We start from the raw sequence: 21,483 nt of genomic DNA, 5'->3' as shown, positions 1-21,483 counted from the left end.
CCAGGAAACAATGGGGTGGCTCTGAGAAGGACTTTTATATTGGCAGTAGTAAGGATGGCAGTCCTCTGCTTTGTGGCTCTTCACTTCGCAGTGACAACACTGGTGTATACTGCACTAACACCTACTGTAGTTTTGCCCATGCTGTCAGTTATTCTGAGAGCTGCGGCGGTGAGCATCAGCCAGTGCTCTAAGTTTCAAGTGTTCATTTGTAAAAGATGTGTTCTAGATCCTGCTAAAGAGTCTTGTATTATCCAATTGAGTTTCCAGAATTTACACTTTCTCTAGAAGCCCTCATTCCATTTAGGCATCTTTTCATTCTTTCCAATTCGAATTTTTAGTCCTAATTGAATTTCCATAATCAAATGTCTTCCAGTTTCCAGATGACCTCCCAGCTGGAATAAGTACTTAGTCCCAACTGCATAGTTTTAACTCTCTATAAAGAAGCAATTTATTTTTATTATGGGCTGCTAAGTTATGGTCATCTTACGGATTAGAATTGATATTCCTAATGAACATCCAAACTGAATGGACAATTGTTATGCATGGTGAAACTGGAATTCAAACTACATTTCAATGATGCATTGTGTGTGCGCTGGCTAAGATGTTAAAGGAAGCTGGTGCATTTTGCTCCCTAGTAAAAATACACCCAAACATATTAGATTTCAATAGGCTTTGCAGTTAAAAATTTTGCAACTAATTTCAATGTCCAATCTGGAGTCAATGATTTCAATTCGAGCATATTAGATAGTCTCGAGAGCTAAATTAAATGTTTCAGAGAGCAACTCATGCACTTAGGTCCTGGACCCATTTACAAAGGAGTAGCTGCAGAGTAGGATAAAAAAATTTACACATTATTTAAAAAAAAGTGCAAGAATTAGAGACCCTATGTCTAGAAGATCTATTAATGCGAAAGTATTACTTCGCTATGTTTATTTATTGTAAGTACCTACAGCGCCCATGAGGCATTATTGTAGGGGGGATACAACTACATACAATAACACATGCAAAGAAGATATAAGGAAACTTGTTAGCAAGGTAACACAACACACTGATAGAACACTAAATGAATTCTCAAGTAGTATAAGTGATAACATAAAATACATTAACACAGCGCTGGCAAACGCACAGATTTCACAGATTTCTGTCCGCAGCAGTTGTGAGTAATTGAGAAGTGGTGGAGGTTAATGAGTGGTGTCAATCGACGGAGGGTGATGTAATGTTGCAGTAGCATCCGTTCTTTTGCATTGCTCCAATGCAGATTCTGCAGTGCTCTTTAACTTTGCAACATTTCTGATTTTACAACCCTAAAAAGTGTATTCATAGCTGTTTTCACAATTTCAGCAATACCTGTTTAAGTTCATTCAGTGAGACCATTAGATTGTGTTTTATTGATTGCAGGTTGCACCAAGTGTGAAAGTGCGGGAGAAACCAGAGGTTGGAGTTTTGAGTTAAAAACGGAGTGGCTCTAAATTGCAGCAGTGCCATCGAGCAAAGAAAGCTTTTATTGTCCCGCCAAGAAAAATAGGAAACATGCAACAAGTGGCATTCATAGTTAAAGATAATTATACTGTATTCTGCACGGAGGTGTCATGTCGTAAACCGGCAGTCAATATCTGTTATGTAAGAAACACACATTTAATTTACTGAGAATTATCATTTTATTGATATATGCTCTTGTGGTGCTTGCCCACATAAAACTGCAATACCTTATCTGTGGGGACTTGCATAATTAAAGGCAAGGACAGTACCACATCAAGGTAAAGCTCACTCATTGAAGAAATCTTTTTTTTTTTTTTTTTGCAGTGTTGTTTATATGAATTTCCTATCTCAAATGAAAAAAAATCACACAAGACTTATGCGAGTTTCTACAAGGTCAATATTTTTATTATAGATCGGTAGCCATCTCTTACATCATTTTCTTATTTCATACTCAAAATAAAATAGTTTTTCTGTGTTTATTTCTTCATGAAATTGGACCAGGCAAACGATTTTTCAAGTAAATAATTTCAATGTAAAACAGTCTCATTGAGATCAAAGCCAGTAATAAACACACTATTATCAGCATACATGATGAGCTGAGCACTGTTGTCAATATGAATTATGTCATTTATGTACAAATTCAGCAAAAGTGTGCCTAATACTCTTCATTGAGGTACTAAACAAAATATATAAAGGATGATTTGTTACTGTTCATCTGATTCCTTGAATGGGACTTGATTCAATTATTTTCAATACCTTTGCGAGTGCTGGTAATTAAAAAAAATATCTCTACGAACGTGTGCTCCATGCTCTAGCAGATTTCATAGAGTTCCCCGATAGAATATTGAGCTTTTATATTAGCATTGCATGACATGTTAATTGGATGTGAAGCATGTTTGATGTTCACAAATGCATGCCATTTCCATAATTTCGACTCCCTTAATTGTACGAAATGAATTGGCACAGAGCTGAACTGTTGCCATTGAATTGGACTCCAAATTGTTGACTGGGGGCCAATATCCAGTTGGAAATGGTCATTTCCGATTTTGATTTGGCCTCAACTGTTTTGTTAAACTTGGAACAAAGCCATACTGCCGCGGTTCAATCCATCGCTACGTACGTGGTTCGGCTAGAGCAGCTCTTTAGACACAGTGACAGACACAGAGACCATTTTTATTTAAGAAACAGCCAACAAAAGTGAACTGAAAACATGGCAACTGCTCACCCCATACATGGTTACTATACAAAGGCACACTGCACTTGAACCTTGTCTAGGACGCCTAGCGCGTAGGATGCTTTCGTGAAAAAAAAAATAAAAAAAAAAAACGGCGTTGTACATGGCATCGAATCCAGGTGCGTACACTTCTGCCTTTTCCCGTGCTCTCGAGTTAAGTGATCCTTGGATGGCGACTATAACCTTCGAAATGTGATGCATTTATAAAAAAAAAAAAATACACAGCGGCACAAAGCCGCGGTGTATATTGTAGCCTATCGCGAGGCCTAGTTTGTGGTCTCTGCAGCACTGGAGAGAACGACGCTGGCCAAGTGCTAGCTGCAGCAGCTGTGGAATGCACGAGGTAAGTGAGAATTAAGCAGTACAGTACTTTATGAAGCAATATTCAAGACGATTATGCAGTTGTTATATAAAATGTCGATACTTCAATTAACATCGCTGAACAAAGCCGCAGAATACTTAGTTAGCGTTCGTCGCGGCAGTAGAGTGACGCTTGCCACGTGTTCTGCAGCTGCTGCACGAAGACTCGGAAGAATGCGTGAGGGAAGCAGGTAATAAGCACTGTAGCACTTTATTAAATCAAATTTGACACGATTAAGCATGCGTGTATTTACGTATAGCCTGGTAAAGAGGCCTAGCGCGCAAGTTATTTTGGTGGCCGCGACGATTGATACGAAGCCACGTGCAACGTAGAGAGGGAAGAGGAGTACGGGAGGTGCAGGTCTGCGGTCTGCCAGGAAACATTGGGGCGGCCCTGAAAAGGGCCGTTTGGATGCGCAGCGACGTGACGGCGTGGCGAACACAACGCCCTGCACTCGTCCGTGGCCCTTTGCCGTGCACCGTCAACAGCGGTGCACTACGTCGTACACAGTGCCATGGTTATATGCTGCCCTGGATGCTGTCGCGATGCTTCTACTGTAGACATTTACGAGGGTTGCGGCGATGATCTTGGAGAGCTGATCGATGCCGCGATCCCTGACATGGGCTGCTGCGTACAAAGAAAATCCTCGGTCTCTTCGCAGCATACAGGAAACGGTGCTGTAAAAGAGTAGAAAAAGTTGCATTATGAACATAGCGATTTGATGAATGCGCAACATATTACAAAACCTTCGACAAAGAAATCTGCGTTCTTGTACCTCAATCAGGGTTGAGAATGCGCACGGCAGACGTGCGCCTCAGCATAGCAGTCAGGCAGCGCTTAGTTGCCGACGGCGGATGTTTTCGTGGAGGTCTCCATAGCCGTGGCCGATTTTTTTTTTTTTTTTTTTTTTTTTTTGAACACGAGGAGCGTCCATGCCACGAGCTGCTGCTGCACGAGGTCCTGGAAGCACGTGGGGAGAGACAAGCGACACAGTACTTATAAATAAGCAAAATGAGAGAATTCTGCGCAATTTATACTTACCTTGACGGTGCTTGCGATCTCCCGCAGGTCGTCGCCATTATCAACGTCATTCCGCCCAACGTACAGCACGGATCGGCGTGCCGAAAGCGCATTGACGTAAACGCGCAGGCCCGCCATCGTCGAGCACCTCGGTGACCGAACGCGCCGGTGTCATGCAGCAGCGAGATCCACGAACCGAATGCCGGAATCGCGCGCGTTGCCAGAGCGGGGGCTCCTAGCGATTCCCTAGAGCGTCTAGGGACGAAAAAAGACAAGCAAACCCAGTTTTTGACTACGTCACGTCCGGTTAAGCATTCAGCCCGACGCAAAAAACGTCACGCCAGGCCGCAGCGTGTCCACCAATCAGCGTTTCCAGCCGATCTACCCCTAAACGCTTCTCTATTTACTGCCCCATGCATGGCCCCATGGCTCCTTTTTGGCTACTTTTTATTGCTCTTCCTCTGGTTGGCTACTTTCTGGCTACTTTTCCCATTTTTGTGGCGGCTTTTCGTTTTTTGGACCTGGCAACCCTGGCGCCAATCGAGACCCTGGAACTGTCCGCGGCTGGCCGGCAGTCGGCAAAAAAATCGCACAACGATGCGCGCATCGAAGCACCCCATCCGTACCAGGTCCTCAAGGGGACAAAAAAACGCGCGGACCGCAGGATTGCGGAACCGGACGAAAAGCGAACGACCAGTGGCTTTTGAGACCCTTTACTTTTTTTTTTTAATTTTTTTTTTGTGCGCGTGCTTAAGCGGTATCGGTGTGGAGAGGAGGTGCACAACGCCACAAGATGGGCAACTCGCCCCCGCTCACGAACTCGCATATTCACACGGCGATGAAGAATCGCCGAAGAGAGACATCGACTGTTTCAAGCCGAACGCAGCCGGACAGGTACGGAGAAGTACAAGACAGCCATTTTTGGCCCACTAACGTTTATTTGCCAGTCAGGGAAACAAGTTCAGTGAAAAAAAGCACGCAAAATAAAATAAACTCGCCCGAAAGGGAAGGGATCCGCCGAAAGGAAGGGTCGAATACAAAAGGCCCGGGTGGGGTAGATCTTGTTTGCTCGCACCCCGCCGCGCGCTTCTTCTTCCCTTCCTTCGGGAAGTCCGGGAGCGTTTGTGCCGGCCGGCCCTGTCCGGAGACGGCGGCCAGCGGAGAAAAGCCGGAAGCTGCGACGCCCAGTAGCCTCTCGGGGAACAGGTTTCGGAGGGTATGTGCGCGCGCTGAAAAGCTCACGCGGAATTAGCGAGCTGCGCTCGCATATTTGCTCCCGCTCATCATTGCATGTGCATCTCTACACGTACACATTGAATAACTCAAACTTGTTATACTACGCAAGGTAAAACGGCGCGAAGACGTGGATTCAGCAGGTGCCATCACTGGGCAAAAGTTTGTTCCGCTTGCTCAATTGATGGGAAGGTTGGTGGCGAAAAAAAATTTATTCTCCAGCATGTGTTGCGCATTCACTTGCGACTGCGATCAACTGTTAGGGGCAAGAAAGAAATTTTGTGTAGTTTCAAGGTGAGAGGCTTATCCATTATTACCCGAGCCAAATTCTTTAGGGTATGTTATCTCTCTTCTTTCTTTTCTGAGCGTATTGATTCCATTTGTATAAGATAACCCGAATAATGCAATCCACATACCCACATATTCTATGAGGTGTTTGAATGTGGAAATTGAGAATAGTGATCACACTCCTATTTCTCAATCTGCTCGGCTCATTTCTTATTAATTTATTTATAAATGCTGCAATCCCATGCGGGATTTTAGCAGGGTGAGATACAGCATCTGTTTTGAACAAGATTCAACTCGCCCTACTTTCAACCGTCCCTCCCCCCCCCCCCCCCGTACCCCCCAATAATACAGCATTATTCACAGTAACATAGGCAACGAAAACAAGGATATAAATTTCAGTAAAATTCAAAAAACAAACAAAATAAGTCATCGCAAATAGATGATTGTAATAAGACAAAACGTTACAGATTGAGGTGTGAGCAAAAAAAGTTTACACATGGCAGTGGAACAGTCTCACTGTCTAGTTTATTCCATTCAGTCATAATCCTGGGAAAGAAAGAATGCTTGAAGCACTTATTGCGAGTGAAGTAAGGAGCTATTGTTAGGGAGTGTGTCTTGTGGCATGTCCTGTAGAAAAAGAAATTACAAGTGAAATGACTATTTTATAATCACCTTTTATCAAGGCGCAGTAGACAAGAATATCCCTATTATCCAGCAGCGAGCGATGGTGAGAAGCTGCCAACCTCTGCACCAAAAGTGAATGTGCAAGCGCAACAACAATAAAAATATGCTGGTGTAATGAAGATGAAAATAGCTGCTATCGCAGGCATGTGCAGGTTTGTGCATTAGGGGGGCAAGTTTCACTGCAACGACCCTCTATCAAAGACACTTACAGCCAAAACACAGCGCGAAGATGAGGGATGGTTATAAAACAGTTATTCTGACGTGATGGAATAGCAATCCATACAAAATATGCTACACTAAAGAAACAAAGTAAGCTTTGCATTGGATGAAGAAGAGAAAATTATTCGACGACGCACTTCTCACAATGGCTCCTAATTGAGTCTCCTGAGGAAAAGGCGACTTGGAACGCAACAGCACGGGTCCTCAGCCACCAATACAGTAAAAAAATCTGCCTGGCCATAGCCCTGCAATTTTAAAAATGACGGCACAAGTCTGACAGAGTAAGGTATGGGGGCGGACTTGGTGCCCCCCTTAGAGGTTTAGCGGTGGCGACCGCCCCCCTGCTCACGCCTATAGGTGTCACGCATCACATTTGCTGCATGATGCAGCAAAATGTTTGCAGCGTGTACCGAGGCATGTTATTTACATTACATACACATTAAATGTACCTAAATATGCAGAATAATACAATGTGGTCACATATTCAACATTGCTTCCCTAATTTACCAAACCATTCACAACACATAGAATTTAACAACTGTACCTCTTTCGTCACTCACCACACACCAACAGGTCTACTACCAGGCTCCTCCTCCCACTTATAGACCCCAATAACACACTAGAATTTAGCGCAACTAACCTATAGAATAGTCTTCATAATGATTTTCAATATTTGCCTACCCTGTGTGCCTTTCACAAACAACTAAATCTTTTTCTACTTAACTTGCTCTGATCTTTATTTTGTTTTGTCCGCGAATGTTGTTTGCAGTGTTTGAACAAATGTGTTTATTTGATGTCACCACTGTTGTTAGCTCTTATACTATCACGAAATTTGTTAAACAGTTAGGTTATGCTGTCAACAGAATAAATGCCTTATGTTTGTTGGGTCCCTGAAGTTTTACTTTTGTAAAATAAGAGAAACTTTAGTTCCACGACCTGCAGCAATCGTGGCTGCAGACTGGCCCAGCAATACAGGTGAAGGCAATGTCATCCGTAAAGCAGCGCATGTTCCAATGCAGGCTATCTCAAACCAGGTGCGTGTGTGGAGTGTGAATTAAAGCCATTTTTTAATATTAAGTGCCTGTATACATTAATGAACGCTCACTATACTGCAATGTATTTATATACAGCTTGTGCCACGTTTGTTGAACCATGGCTGTGGGGGAGGCTACAGTTTAGTACCTAGCAGAGACTATGCTCATGTCTTCAGAACCTTGATTTAGCAAAGTGATTTGAGAAGGCTGTGGCAATCTCAAGGTAAAACTTGCAAAACAAGCTCAGCTATCAAGATCTTAGTGCTACTCTAGATTTAAAAGTTTGCTGCTTAACAAGAGCACAGAAAAGCCACATGTTGCTCCACTACTGCAGCTACAATATGTTATGCAGTGACTAAGGCGAGTCCATCACACACTTGTAGTTGAAAAAGAAGCACAGTGCAGGTCCAGCTTGAGGTTACCTTCCAGCATAGAGGTCTTTTAACAAGGCATGCAAAACTGTACACAGGATGAAAAAAAAAATATGCAGGTAAGTGTAGCGATGGCATCAAGGAGGGGCATTGTCATGCCAGAAATTCGCCAGGCTGCTAAAAACAATTTACCCACCACTTAGGCAAAGGAGGAGAATGTTTTGTGGTAATGCAGCCCAAGTGCTTGCACTGCATTTAATTATACCTATTTTACCTTTGTGAAAAGCAATGCCACATAGGCATAACAGGTAAGCAAAATCCCCATTCACCCATCTGCATTCTCTGAGCCACACTAATACAATCTTCTGGTGTCGTCCCTGGATATATGAGGTCTCTCTTTCATCCCGTGTACCATTTCATAAGTTTTGTTAAGCAACACTTTTGAAAGGGGCCAGTTGATTATGCATTATAACGTCAGTTCAGTTGTGTCCGACTCTTCGTGACCCTATGGACCCCATTATAGCGCAGGGGTGAGGTAAAAAATTTTGTACGATACCAGATAAGCTTTACGAGAAGTCATGAATGAACTTGGCCACAAGTTCTGATGCCAAAAAAAATCTTTCAAATGTTTTTTTTTTTCATACATCTTAATAAACAGCATGTTAAGACATGGTGCTAGTGAGGCTAGCTGGTGATTGTAAACGCAGCGCGAAAAGATCAACATGGAAGATGACTTCTGTCGTCTTCTCTTGTGTTGCTAAAGTACTGGGTAAATTTTTTTAGCACCGTGCCAGACATTCACCAGGCAGCTAAAAAATTCACTGAGCACTTAAGCAAAGGAGGAGAATGTTTTGTGGGAATGCAGCTCAATGCAGTTGTTTTCTGTTGTGTACTCGTCTTTTTGCACTTTTTAGCTTGATGATGCATCTGAATGCCGCAGAAAATAAGATTCGGGAACCACTGAACATGTCCACCTGATAAACAGCATCAATCGTGCACAAAAGACACTCTGCAAAGCCATTCAAAACTATGAAGGAGGAAATTCTCACAACCAACAGAATGAAAAAAGAAAAAAAAAACGTCCCAATGCACAGACGTAAAAGTCACTGGAGAAATTAGAAATCTGGTTTTGATGAGTCTGGAGCTAACATTAATTAATTTATGAGTAATTGTGGTGAAGAAAAGATATAGCTGAACCAATTAAGACTGCAAGAGCAAGAAATAAAATGACAGTATCCGCATAAACCACGAACACAGTGCAAAATGAAAGCTCTTACACGAGCGGGACTCTTAAATAAGCAGCAATCGCCACACCTCCATTTCAAGGGGTACGACCATTGAGCGCCTTCCACTGCGTGCTGCTGACAGGGTTGCGAAGCGCCCCACGCAGTCTTCAACCACGCATTGATATCGGAGACGGCGATGTGTAGTTCGAGCAGATGCGCCGAAGGAAGCGTTGTGGGGCACTGGGCGCGCGAGACGATGTTGGTTGGTGTAGTAGCTCTCGAACTCGCGCACGCTGTCAAACACCCGCGGACATGAGCACTGCGGCGTTCCAGCGTATCGCCGCTGCAAAGCATCGGGATCGCAGTCAGCGTCGAGAGCAGTCAGTTTGCTACTGGCGTGTCGCGCGCACAAATCTACGCCCTCGGCGAGAACGATTTGCAACCAATCGACAGAAGCAGTTCACTCGTAGACATGTTCATGGAGCTATCCTTGAGCAACAAGTATGCCACCTTGCGCTAGGCAATACTTGCTACGAAATGAAAGCCATGAAAAGCTACTTCTTTTTATAGGAGTTAGAACAGCTGGCAGTCTTCTGCTGGGCGCTGATGACAACGGCAGAGGCGCAACCTGGCGGAGCGGCCTGTCAACGCGCGTATTAAATCTGAAGCCACCTTAGGCCGCTACGCGCCGCTGTAGTTTGTGCGCTGTAGAGTTGTCGGCCATATTAAGCGCGTTGTTCCTTGAATCGAGAACAAGTTTCCTGCAGGTATGTGTTTGTGGCGCTGGTCGTAGAACGGTTGCGGACTTTGCTCATTAAGTCGGGAAGTAGATAGGGACCCTGCTTAACGGGAAGAGACAACACTTAGAGTGTATTGGCGAGAACAAGTTTGGTGTGGCCATTGTTTTGTTTTTGTATCTGCGCGCCCTTGCACTTGACGCATGTTTTGGACATAATTACACCACCATCACGTGTTTTTGGCAAGGCGCGATGCATGTTTGCGGGGCATATCAGAATGACAGCTTTTGGGTTGATGTCAGACATTGGAGCGCATGCGCGTACATAGGGAAGTACACACCATCTCTGACGCACGCGATGCGAGTGGCCTTTCCGTGGCGCTTGACGGCCCACAACTTAACGGTCAGCGTGTCTGTCTGCGCATTAGGCGATTGAGCTGACAGTGACGGCTGTTTGGTACCTTGTCCTCCTGGACAATAGACGCGTTGTCGTTTTCGGCCAAGCAGCTCCGCGAACCGCCGTCTTGAGCGTAGTTCGTGAATGCAAGCACTGAGCACGGAGCTCGTGGTGTGTGATTTGTTTTGTAGATGGCACATATAATTCCGGAGCGGACTTCTGCCAACTTTTATGTTCATCTTGCTGGAAACCATGCTGTTTAGGAAAACTTCACATGTCTGACCAAACAGATTTGGTACATAATTTCAGTTTGATCACTAATTAGTGTTCTTGCATAGTTAGTCTTGGTAAAAAGTCTCTGGCCCCATGAGCAGTTGCATAGTCGAGAAGTTCTGACACCTTGAGGGATCAGTGTGCCTTCAATGGCTCTGGAATACATTGTAAGTGCTACATAGCTTGACAGCAAAGGAGAAAAACCCAGGAACGACATTAAATGCACTTAAACGCATACTGCTGACTGAACGTTTATTCTTGACACGAAGAAAACGCAAAGGATAACAAAAAGCTCTTAAGATGGCTGCATTGAGTTTGAGGTCGCCATGTACAGCACGGAACATTTGCGAACACATAAATCACGATAACACACGAGTTGCAGCATGAAATCACTTGTGGCCGTTGTACAGCTTATAGGCACCGTACAGAAACCCAGGGGGCAGCACTTGCGGCGAACAGGCAGCACCACGACTAAGTGCCAGAACATTTTTATAGTGAGATGTGCGGCCGCTTGAGCAGGGTGCGCACTTGAAAAAGGCACCCTGCGCACGAATTGGTGGTAGTTTCAGCCAGCTCGAGTGACGTGGCAAAGCACAAACAATGCGAGAGCCACACGACACAAGATGGGCAGGGACAAGCCCTGGCCACCCGCTGGGCGTTTATTTCTAGGCTGGAAACACGTGAAACGGACGACGACAGGAGAAACGCGTGCAGTCGGAAAAGGCCGAGCAAAAAACAAAGGAGGGGGAGTGGGTAAAAATTTAGACAAATACAAAAAAGATTTGTAGTGAACGCCCTTCCTTTCGAGTGTGGTACAGCTTCACAAAGGCCAGCTCCAACGTCCCAAGCTGGTGTGGCTGAGAAAAAAAAAGGGTGCTTCAGGGAATCGAGCAACCGAGAAGGATGGAATGAGTGTGGGAGAAGAATAGGGATGAATTAAGCTGGAGTTGAAGAAGAGAAAAGAGCCTAAAAAAAAAGAAAAAAGTGACAAGCCTGAAAACTCTAGAACGCGATTACCGGTGCCTGAAAATGCCGCAGACACTTATATTACGCAGACGGCTTCTGAAGAGCTTTAGCTGTTTTCTGGTGAGGCAGTTGCCACTATTCTCGACGATAAAGGAAAGGATGGCAAATGGCATGCAGTCCCGGATACTGCAACACAGCTATGAGAATGGAAACTCCCTTACAGCACGGCACAACAAGCGATGTACAGTTTCTAATACATATGCATGTCTTCCTTTCTGTCACATGTCAGAATTGTAGCATGCCTAATTTTCTTTTTCGTTGAAAGAATGTCCTGCCTCATCTCGATTTGAATGCTAGTTTTTTTTTTTTTAAGGATCCTTATTGCCTCTTTAATGGTACTTTCAAGTCCTCTGCCAAGTTTTGACAGGGGAAGGTAACAGGTGGCAGCCAGCCACTCAACAACTTGTTTGGAGCAGGATGGCATGTAATGAATGCAAGATCTGTTCAGAGCGTCCACGAATAAGTAAAAAAAAACATTTTTTTTAACCTAAATTAAGCTTCATTTCAGCGCTTCTTAACTTCTTTTCCTAACAGTATGTTATTCTCACATTCTCTCTCCGCCCTTTCATCTGGCTGAAGGACGGACAAAGGAAACCGCTGATGAGGAGAAGGAAAGTAGTCGCATAAGCGTGGAAGGAAAAAAAGGAACATGCTGAGAGGGAGGAAAAAAATAATGAAAGCAAGCAAGCCGAAAAAAAAAAAGTTGCCAAGCCAAATTTGCGAAACTAAATGCAAGATATAGTAAATGCGCAATTAAAACACTCCATTCCCGTTGATTACTCTGCATTGTACTGGTGCTTACGCAAGCTATCGTAGACAGGGAAAGATCGACCACAGGACAGCTTAAATAAAAATTATGCAATGAAAAACTGCGTCCACAAGCACGGCCTACTGGGCGCGCACAGCGGCCCCAGTAGACGTGCATTCCGTTTATCGGTTATGCTAATTGGCACCATGCAGATAGCGCTGATGGCTATGAGTTGCCCAATTTCTTTTAATTTATTGTTTTTTGCGGGTTGAGAAAGGATGCTAATGCAGGTGCAGGGAAAAAGGCTCAGCAGGAAATCTGGATGCAGCAAACTCTGCCATGATTGCCAGCTCGTTGGACGGACACGATCCAAGCTTAGCGTCGCTTCGCTCCGTAAAGCTTTTTCAGGGGCGTGAAAATTATTTTATCAGGCCAGTGAAAATGTATACAACAGCAGCAACCCAGGGACTGCAACCTAGCAATTCATTTGTGACCATAGAATGCCGCAGATTTAAAGAACGAACGGCGAATGCGCCCCACGCACATCAGATCTACCGCGTACGCACATCAGATCTGATGTGCAGATCTACGCACATCAGATCTACTTTACGGATTACTTCTAATATACGACGGGCACTTGACAGAAAACCTGATACTGCTCGCTCTGACGCCTGCCGATGCCACCGGCGACCTCGGACATCGCGGATGAGGTGGAATGATGCTCGCGCCATCTGGTAGTACAGCCACAGTGAATGCCTCTTATACCTCTGTCACACGGTCATTTTCCAAAGCGATCGAGTCTGTAGCCATCGAGATTTTCAATCGCGATTGAACTCGAAGTAGTTGTGCTGCTGCCACAAAGCAAAACTTGAAGGCTGTTGAAATAGTTCTGGTGCTTGGTGCCAAACTTTTGTGGCTCCAGTGTCGTTGCTTTTGGCTTTGCTTAAAGAACTAAAATCGTTGTATAAATGCAAAATAAAATATAGCTTAACTTTTTAGTAACTCTAGGTTTTTAGTTAATAAAGAACGTTTTTTTTTAAGCTCGGCGTTTTCATTGCGTTTGATTTTTTCTTCAGCGTAGGTTACAGTGATAAAGGGTACAAAAATAATGTGTCCTAAAGAAGGGTGATGCTATTCGTCGTGAGATAGTTCTGGAGGTGGCGCCACTATCACTCCGATAGTGGAGATCGGCACCCACGGGAATGCACGCTGCTTATGTCTGCTTCCGAGGTTACGGCAATGCATTAGCGATTTACTGTTTAGAGTGTTTCAGTATTGAAGAAAGAATTCATGCATTCTGCCAATGCAGCAAAAGAAAGAAAAAAATATGCGCGAATTTTAGAAAAACAAGGCATGGAACCACCTGTGATTTACTGGCATCGCTTTGCACACTTCTTGCATTGTACAGCGCTGTCAGGCCTGATACTTGGGCCTGAACATGACATTCACCTTTTCAACAGCGTCCGCATGTCGTATAAGAGTGAGACAGGCAAATTTAGTGTCAAGCCCACGGAGATACAAGGTTCGGGCTCTGAACTGTAGTACTTTTTAACGAGTTGAGGCAGCTTGTTTCATTATATCGTACTTGATTCGAGGATTAAGCAGGTTAAATGTAGCACTGACAGCGTAATGCCCAGCGGGTTGCCGTAGACTGTGTGGCATCAACTCTGGCTAGACAACAAGGCACAATTGTATTCCCCAAAAATGAGATTGCGCCGGTACTTTACAAAAACTCTCACCGCATAGGAAAGCTGACAGCTCATGTGTAGAGCAGTGAGAGGAGGAGCGCCTTTCGAAACGGCCAGGATTGAACCCCTCGTTCTCGAAGTCAGCAGTCGAGTGCCCTACCACTGAGACACCGCGGCAGGGGTTTAACAGAAAAAAGTACTCAGACTACATTATCATGGATACAGAACGCACAGAATAGCTTGTTCGAACTGGATTTTGCTATGCAGCAGTCTGCGGTCGCATGTTTCAATTATTGCAGTATTCCAAACAGAAACAGGAATATACGATTTTGAGCGTTTACTTTATGTTGTATTGACGGCAGCAACCTATATTGGTTTGTCATGGCGCCTAATGACAGCAACACTTCGTTTGAGATGCCGCTTGTCAAAGAATCTCAAGTGCCGAAGACCGCGACTGATGATGTCCTTTCCAGCGTGACATACTCGATCGATATTGACGAGTATTTTTTTAATGGAGCGTGGGGTAATAGCCTCTTCGTATGTCTTTTGCAAGAGGCAGATCAAGTAAAAGCGCACAGATACCACGAAACAAACAAAAAGCACTCTTGTACATGCCGCACGCGCGCACGTAAATCACTGCGGGCTGGCACGCGACGCCAACATGCATCCAACTGGAAGTTTCGCCATCATAAACGTGCTGTGCATGAGAGTGTGCATAGTGCTCTTCAGGTCAAACCTAGCAACCTTGCGCAATGTTCAAACTGAGCTGGTCCGTTGACTCAATAAACTACTGACTCAATGGCCGTTAAGAATGCCCATCTGGCAGCATTCGAAGGCCTTCGAAATGCCCGTGTGCGGCGGTATTATGCCGCATGTATTATGCCGCAGGTGCGATGCCGACCAAGCGAACCGATCTTTTATTGTCCTGAATAAGCTGCTGCATCTCTTCCTTGCTGAGAGGCATTGGCGGAATACGTGCTCCTTCCTATCACAATATTTTTTTCAAGGCTCCAATATTTTCGCATTTGAAGGTGTTACTTCATTTGACCAAGACGATAGCCTCTTCAGACCTAGTATTGAAAGGTTTCTTCTCACTTCTTTACAGTTTGATTGGTGTCTTGAATGCTGGACCTGGCTGAAAAGTCAATCTTTGGAGGCTCAAGTCTTTTGAAGGTCAGTACATGCCTCACTGCGTTGCAAGAGCATGCTGTAGCTGGTTTGTCACCACCACTGGTGCTGTCCGCTGATCATTTAGGTGGCTTACCCTGGCGCACAGCCATAGCGACGCTGCGCTGCCGGCCGTCGTGCTTGCGGTGCAAGTAGCAGACAAGCTTTATCCGCTACTGCTCCAAGCTCACTTCGCATTATGGTTGCTCGTGTATCACATTTATGTTGCCACTTGGAATCTGCACACATCAGAGCTTCAGCTGGTAGTTGCTGCAAGTGATGCTTGTGTGAAAATGCATTGTGAACAAACACCACTCGATGTTTGCACCTGTGATGGAGAGCACATAGTCCTTCCAGTATCGCCTGACGCTGTTCTACAACCCAAAAAAAGTAAATGGGGTGAGGCACTGACATTCACGTTCTTGATTCTAGAAGCCTAATACCGCTCTCAAATGTAGTCATGTGCATTTTTGTTCAGTCTTTTTCTGATTTAGATGCTTCATGGAGGCTGTGAAGGATGCTGTTGTGGAAAGATCTGAAATAAGTTAGACCATCCAAGTTTCTTTAACATGCATTGACATTGCAAAAACCTGGAATGCTTTGAGTCTCCTTTTGACTGGAATGAACTCGCTTTGGTCAGTGTTTAGGTCGGATAAGCCGAACACTAAGGAGACCAAGCCAGCGTGTGGTGGTGGGTAATTTTTGCAGATTTGTTAGCTCCTCAGAAGTTATTGGTAGCCCTTGAGTGTATATATTTGTTATTAACAAAACACGTTGCTGGGCTAGTTGATGAAGTATGGTTTAGTAACTAGTAATTCAGCGCTACATAAAAGACATGGACACAAGAAGAACTACACAGGACGGGCGCTGAGTCAACAAAACATTTTGCCACTTGTATCTAATTTGTAACTAATTTTATTGAAGCAGATGCATCCCACATTTATACGCAATGAGTGAACGAGAGCACTTGTGCATAGAAAATTTCTTGCCAGATTAAGAAGAGCGGATCACATTCTATCGTCTATTTAATAATCTGAATTCGCTTTCTTGCAGGGAGAGTGATGGGGGGGGGGGGGGATAAAAAAATGCTTCTGACAATTCGCATGCTAAACTGTCCTTACTTCTGCGCAGAATTTTGATGTACTCAAGTCGTGGCTCACAGTGCTGATCGTTGTCATCTTTGCATGAGCGGCAATGGGCGAGTAGATTTCTGCAGGAGTCTGATACATTACCAAGTGAACGTTCATGTTCCGTGGCATGTTTGTTCACACAGCAGCCAGTTTGCCCGACATATACCTTGCCGCATTTTAGGGGGATTTGATAAACTACACCCGTGGTACACTGCACATACGTCTTGGTGTGCTTCATCCCGCAGTTTGACTCCTCAGGCAACGTTACTAGAACCTGCTTCAGTTTAAAAACACTGGAGTGCCTAGCGGCTCCAGAAATAAGGAATTTAGTATTCCTATTTCCTTGATTCTTTTTGACATAGTTCGCTGAGTTAACAGATTCTATTTATGTGGGTGACCTGGTGCGCAAAGTTGCGACTGCACCTCATAACAGTGGCGGGAAGGATAGGAAACGAACCACTTTATTATCCCTGCCCACGAGCTATTTTGAAAGCATGCGGGTGTCCATGTGTCAGAGGAGTCCTTTCTGGGCTTGAAGGTCCCTCCCTCTCCATGTTACTATGCACACTCAGTGAATGGACGACTAAATCGTGCGCTCAAAGACCCTTTCCACACGGACCGCGCCCTTCACTTTCCGAAAATGCTGAAAAAATGCAGTGCGTGGTGTGAAGAACTTGAAAGAAGACGTACGCAGCACGCTCATCCACATTTGAGCACGCTTCCATCCCTCTTCAAGTTGCCGCACTTTCTGTTTGCAGCGCAATGCAGCATCAACTTGCCTGGCAGCATGTGTGGTGCAGTTAGTGTAGTGAAAATTGTTGCAGGGCAGTCATACTCGTACAAGTTGATTGTCGTAACTAATTACAACAATAGAGATGTGCAATTATATTCCTCATAAGCTATCCAGTGACAGGATTTCATGCTCTAGCATGACGTGAAATTTTTCATTACAGATAACTAATTAATGACAACTAAATAAGTCCTGCAGTTAGTCTGCGCAAGTATACTTTACATAAGCAATCAAACAATATGACCTAATGATGTAGTGTAAAGTATCATCGCAAATAAAAAATAAATATAATAAGTTTAGAACACAATCAGCGTAAAATATAATCTCAATTATATTAACAGGTTACAACTGAGAACTAAATTATTCCAGTGCAATCAAATTGGCATAAACTCTACAAAGCAACTGTGGAAAAATTGTGTGCACACATTTCGTACACGGCAGGTAAGAAACAACTAATCCTGCTATTAAAATTGCCTATTTATTATATGCATGCACGCTCATTTTATTTTACATTACTTTACTTAACCAACAACTGGGAATAGTCTTTATTGATTCTGCCAAATTGCATGACCGGCAGTTTTTCATGCCGCTATTTTCATACTTCACTATTGCAATTGCCACGTGTGGTGGGTAAAACGCGGTTGAATTTTAAAGCCTGCTGTAGAAGTTTTTAAACATATTGATACGTGGCAAGGTTAGTGCACGAAGGTTAGTCCAGGTTGACGCAGCACACAAAGCACAGAATCTCAACAGCGTTAACCTTCTTCTAGCACAAAACGTTGCTACCACTTTGTCGTCTACTGTGTCACTGTTTCTGATCGTTGTCTTCTTTAACGTCCAGCGATGCAGGGCATATATGTCACATTACCCCCCCCCACGAAAAGCACAGTCCCGGGGTGCGCAAGGACGAACTACTGCAGAGGTAGTACGGCTTCATTCTGGCGACATGAACAATCTCGGTGCGTGGCATAGAGGACTGTCGCGGCGGATGTACAGGGGCGATCTCGTATGTCACAGGGATGACTGGCCGTAAAACACGGTAGGGTCCTGCGTAGCGTGGCAAGAGCTTCTCACACAGCCCAACTTTAGAAGCGGGAGTCCGGAGCAAGACGAGAGAGCCCGGAGAGTAGTGGATATCCGGTGGCGAGAATCATGGCGCCGTTTTTGAGAATTTTGGGAGAAGGCCAGTCGTCGGCGAGCAATAACACTGGCTGCGTCAGCTCGGGAGATGGTGTCACGAACGTAGCAACTGGCGTTAGCGGTGGGAGGCAATACACTGTCAAAAGGAAAGGGAGGGCCACGGCCGTATAGAAGATAAAACGGTGAGTAGCCCATTGTGTCGTGACGAGAGGAATTGTACGCAAACGTTACAAACGGCGAATTAATATCCCAGTCACGGTGATCATCCGAGACATCCGAGACATACATAGACAGCACGTCCGTGAGCGTGCGGTTGAGGCGTTCGGTGAGGCCGTTCGTTTGTGGGTGGTAAGCGGTGGTAAAATAGTGCTTAATGGAGCAGTACCTAAGAATTTCGTCGACTACTCGAGCAAGAAAGCAATGGCCACGGTCAGTGAGCAGCTGGCGTGGAGCACCATGGAGCAGGATGACGTCGTGGAGAAGAAACGCAGCCACATCAGTTGCACAGCTGGTGGGTATCGCTCGGGTGACAGCGTAGCGTGTAGTATAATCCGTGTCACTGCAATCCATTTATTCCCCGACGCAGAAAGTGAAAAAGGCCTGAGGAGGTCAAGGCCAACTCGGGAAAACGGGTCTACTGGGATGTCGATCGTCTGCAGGGATCCAGCAGGCATAACCGAGGGCTTCTTCCGTCGCTGACACCAGTCACAAGAAGCAACTCAACGACGAACAGAGCGATAGAGGCCTGGCCAAAAGAAGCGGGCGCTATCGTACGTACGAGATACGCCAAGATGACCCGCTGTGGGTGCGTCGTGCAGCTGTTGAAGAACGGTGGTACGCAGGTGTTCGGGGACTACGAGCAGAAGCTCGGCGCCATCTGGTCACATACTTCGTCGCTATAAGGTGCCATTGTTGAGCATAAACAAGAGCAAGGGTAGCATCAAGGGGATCAGTGCTGAGGCGATTGATTATGCTGCAAAGCTTGGGATCTAAGCGCTGTTCATGGCGAATGTTTGAAAGGTCAGAGATGGCCAACACATGTGTCGTCGTCGCACTCGCTCGCAGGTGGGGGGTCTACTGGGTTGCGGGACAGGCAATCGGTGTCAGCGTGCAGCCGGCCAGACTTGTGGACGACAGAAAAAGTGTATTCCTGAAGGCGGAGGGCCCAACGACCCAGACCAGTAGGGTCCTTCAGCGTAGAAAGCCAGCATAAGGCATGGTGGTCGGTGATGATGGAGAACGGGTGGCCAAACAAGTAAGGGCAAAACTTTGTAATGGCCCACACGAGGGCTCGGCACTCACATTCTGTGATCGAGTAATTCCGTTCAGCCGCAGAAAGGAGGCGACTGGCATAAGCAATGATGCGGGTGCGACCCATCTGCTGCTGGGCGAGTATGGCACCAATACCGTGACCACTGGCGTCGGTGCGTACCTCCGTTGGTGCCGAAGGATTGAAGTGTGCCAGGACGGGCGGGTTGGTGAGGGCTGCAATGAGCGCAGAAAAGGCTTGGGATTGTTCTTGGTCCCAGCAAAATGGCGCGTCGTTCTTCAAAAGATTGGTGAGTGGACGAGCCGTCTCCGCAAAGTTAGGTACAAACCGCCGAAAATAGGAGCAAAGCCCAAGAAAGCTACGCATGTCACTGGTACAACGGGGTGTAGGAAATGCACTTACAGCACGTATTTTGTCTGGATCGGGTTGAACGCCACGGGCGGTGACCACGTGACCGAGCACCTTGAGCTCACGTCGGCCGAAGCTACATTTCTTCGAGTTCAGCTGAAGGCCAGCTCTTCGGAAGATGCCAAGAATGGCATCAAGGCGATGGAGATGGCTCTCGCATGTAGAAGAAAATACAATGACGTCATCGAGATAGCACAAGCACAATTAGGTGCAACCATTCCCGATATGCGAGCCTCCGGAGACGGGGACGGTGCAGGTCGTGTCGACACTTTAGCAGTATTGTCAGGCAAAAGAGCGGCAACTGTGATGTCAGACAGGGGGGCAGTTTGGCGAGAGTAATGCCCTCAGAAAGAACGTGCACAAAAAGGCCGAAGTTCAAGACTGGAATATAAGCGTTGTTATTTTCTACGTGCACAATGTTATGAGGGAGAGCGATTCTACGTTGCAGTGTCAAGTCGGTTATGGGGCAAACAACATAGTCACCATCAGGAACGGAGGGGAAAGGCGACATGAGCACATACACTGCAGCTTCTGGTGGCAGACGAGTAAGTGCAGAGGAGCGGAGACGGAGCATTGAAGTATCAGAGGCCCGTTTGTCAGGACAGAGTGGCAGGTCCAGATGAAGCAGTCCAGAAGAACAGTCAATGAGCGCGGAATGTGCAGTTAAAAAGTCGAGTCCTAATATAACGTCGTGAGGGCAACTGGTGAGGACTGTAAATAGGACAGGGATATGGCGGTCGGCAATGGTAATTCTTGCAGTACACATACCAATCACAGTAGCTGTGTTGCCATCAGCAACACGAACGGTAGATGAAAAGCGGGTGTGAGGACTTCGTTGAGGCGCTGACGGAGTGAGGAACTGAGGACGGAAATGTGGGCGCCAGTGTCAATAAGGGCAGAAACGGAGACTCTGTCCACAAAAATGTCAATGAGGTTACGTCTGGGTGCGAGGGTCAGTTCAGAGTTGACAGTCCGGGTTGTTAATGCAGCGTCACTCCCGGGCGCTGCACTCGCTAGTTTCCCGAGTGGGCGCTGGCGTATGATGGGGAGGAGTTGCGACGAGGCAGCGGTGAACGAGATCGACGAGACCGTGGAGATGGAGATCGGCTGGAGTGACAGGCACTTGAGACAGCTTCGGTGTGAGGTTCATCTGGGTGAGCAGGGAAGTATACAGGTCCATCATATGTGGGGCGGAGCTATTCAGGTTGGGCAGGAAAGCGCCGAGGTCCGTAGTAGTACCGATGGTCAGCGTTGTAATAGGAACGAGGTATGGGGAAGGTGCGACTGCATCTTAACTAAAATGTGCAGAAACGTCCAGGTGCGCAAAAGCAGGCGTTCTGGCGATTGATTGTTACCACAAATCGTGCAAAATTTACCAGGAAAGTATCTCCTTCCTCGTTGGTGAAAATAAGGCAAACATTGCGCGCGCTGCTGCTACAGCTTAAAGACGAGCTACATGTGAGCGAAAAAGGGAGCAACGCAGCAAGGTGGTGCGGAGAAAGTGATCATCGTTAGCTCTGTCGCCTACTTGGGATGGTATACATGCACGCGACAGCGCGAA

General features: G+C 45.8%; 1 protein-coding gene and 1 long non-coding RNA gene across 2 annotated transcripts in view; one reads left to right on the top strand and one right to left on the bottom strand.

The window, feature by feature from the left end:
* Nucleotides 1-2,455: 2,455 nt before the first annotated feature.
* LOC146188262 (uncharacterized) lies at nucleotides 2,456-4,337 on the bottom strand. Its single transcript, XR_014707501.1, has 3 exons — nucleotides 4,116-4,337; nucleotides 3,850-4,034; nucleotides 2,456-3,751 (listed from the first exon to the last, which is right to left on the bottom strand). It is a non-coding gene; the product is annotated as an uncharacterized LOC146188262 (long non-coding RNA).
* Nucleotides 4,338-9,866: 5,529 nt separating this feature from the next.
* Nucleotides 9,867-21,483, top strand: part of LOC146188261 (uncharacterized) — a 143,934-nt gene continuing 132,317 nt past the window's right edge. Inside the window, exons 1-2 of the mRNA XM_084605015.1 lie at nucleotides 9,867-9,916; nucleotides 15,123-15,190. The gene's annotated coding sequence lies outside the window, so the exon portion shown is untranslated. The remainder of the gene's footprint in view (nucleotides 9,917-15,122; nucleotides 15,191-21,483) is intronic.

The sequence above is a fragment of the Amblyomma maculatum genome, chromosome 5 (genome assembly GCF_055883805.1).
Source record: "Amblyomma maculatum isolate TAMU_Amacu chromosome 5, ASM5588380v1, whole genome shotgun sequence".
NCBI lineage: Eukaryota > Metazoa > Arthropoda > Arachnida > Ixodida > Ixodidae > Amblyomma > Amblyomma maculatum.
The sequence above is the reverse complement of the archived record's forward strand: the minus strand, read 5'-3'. Positions and strand labels throughout refer to the sequence as shown.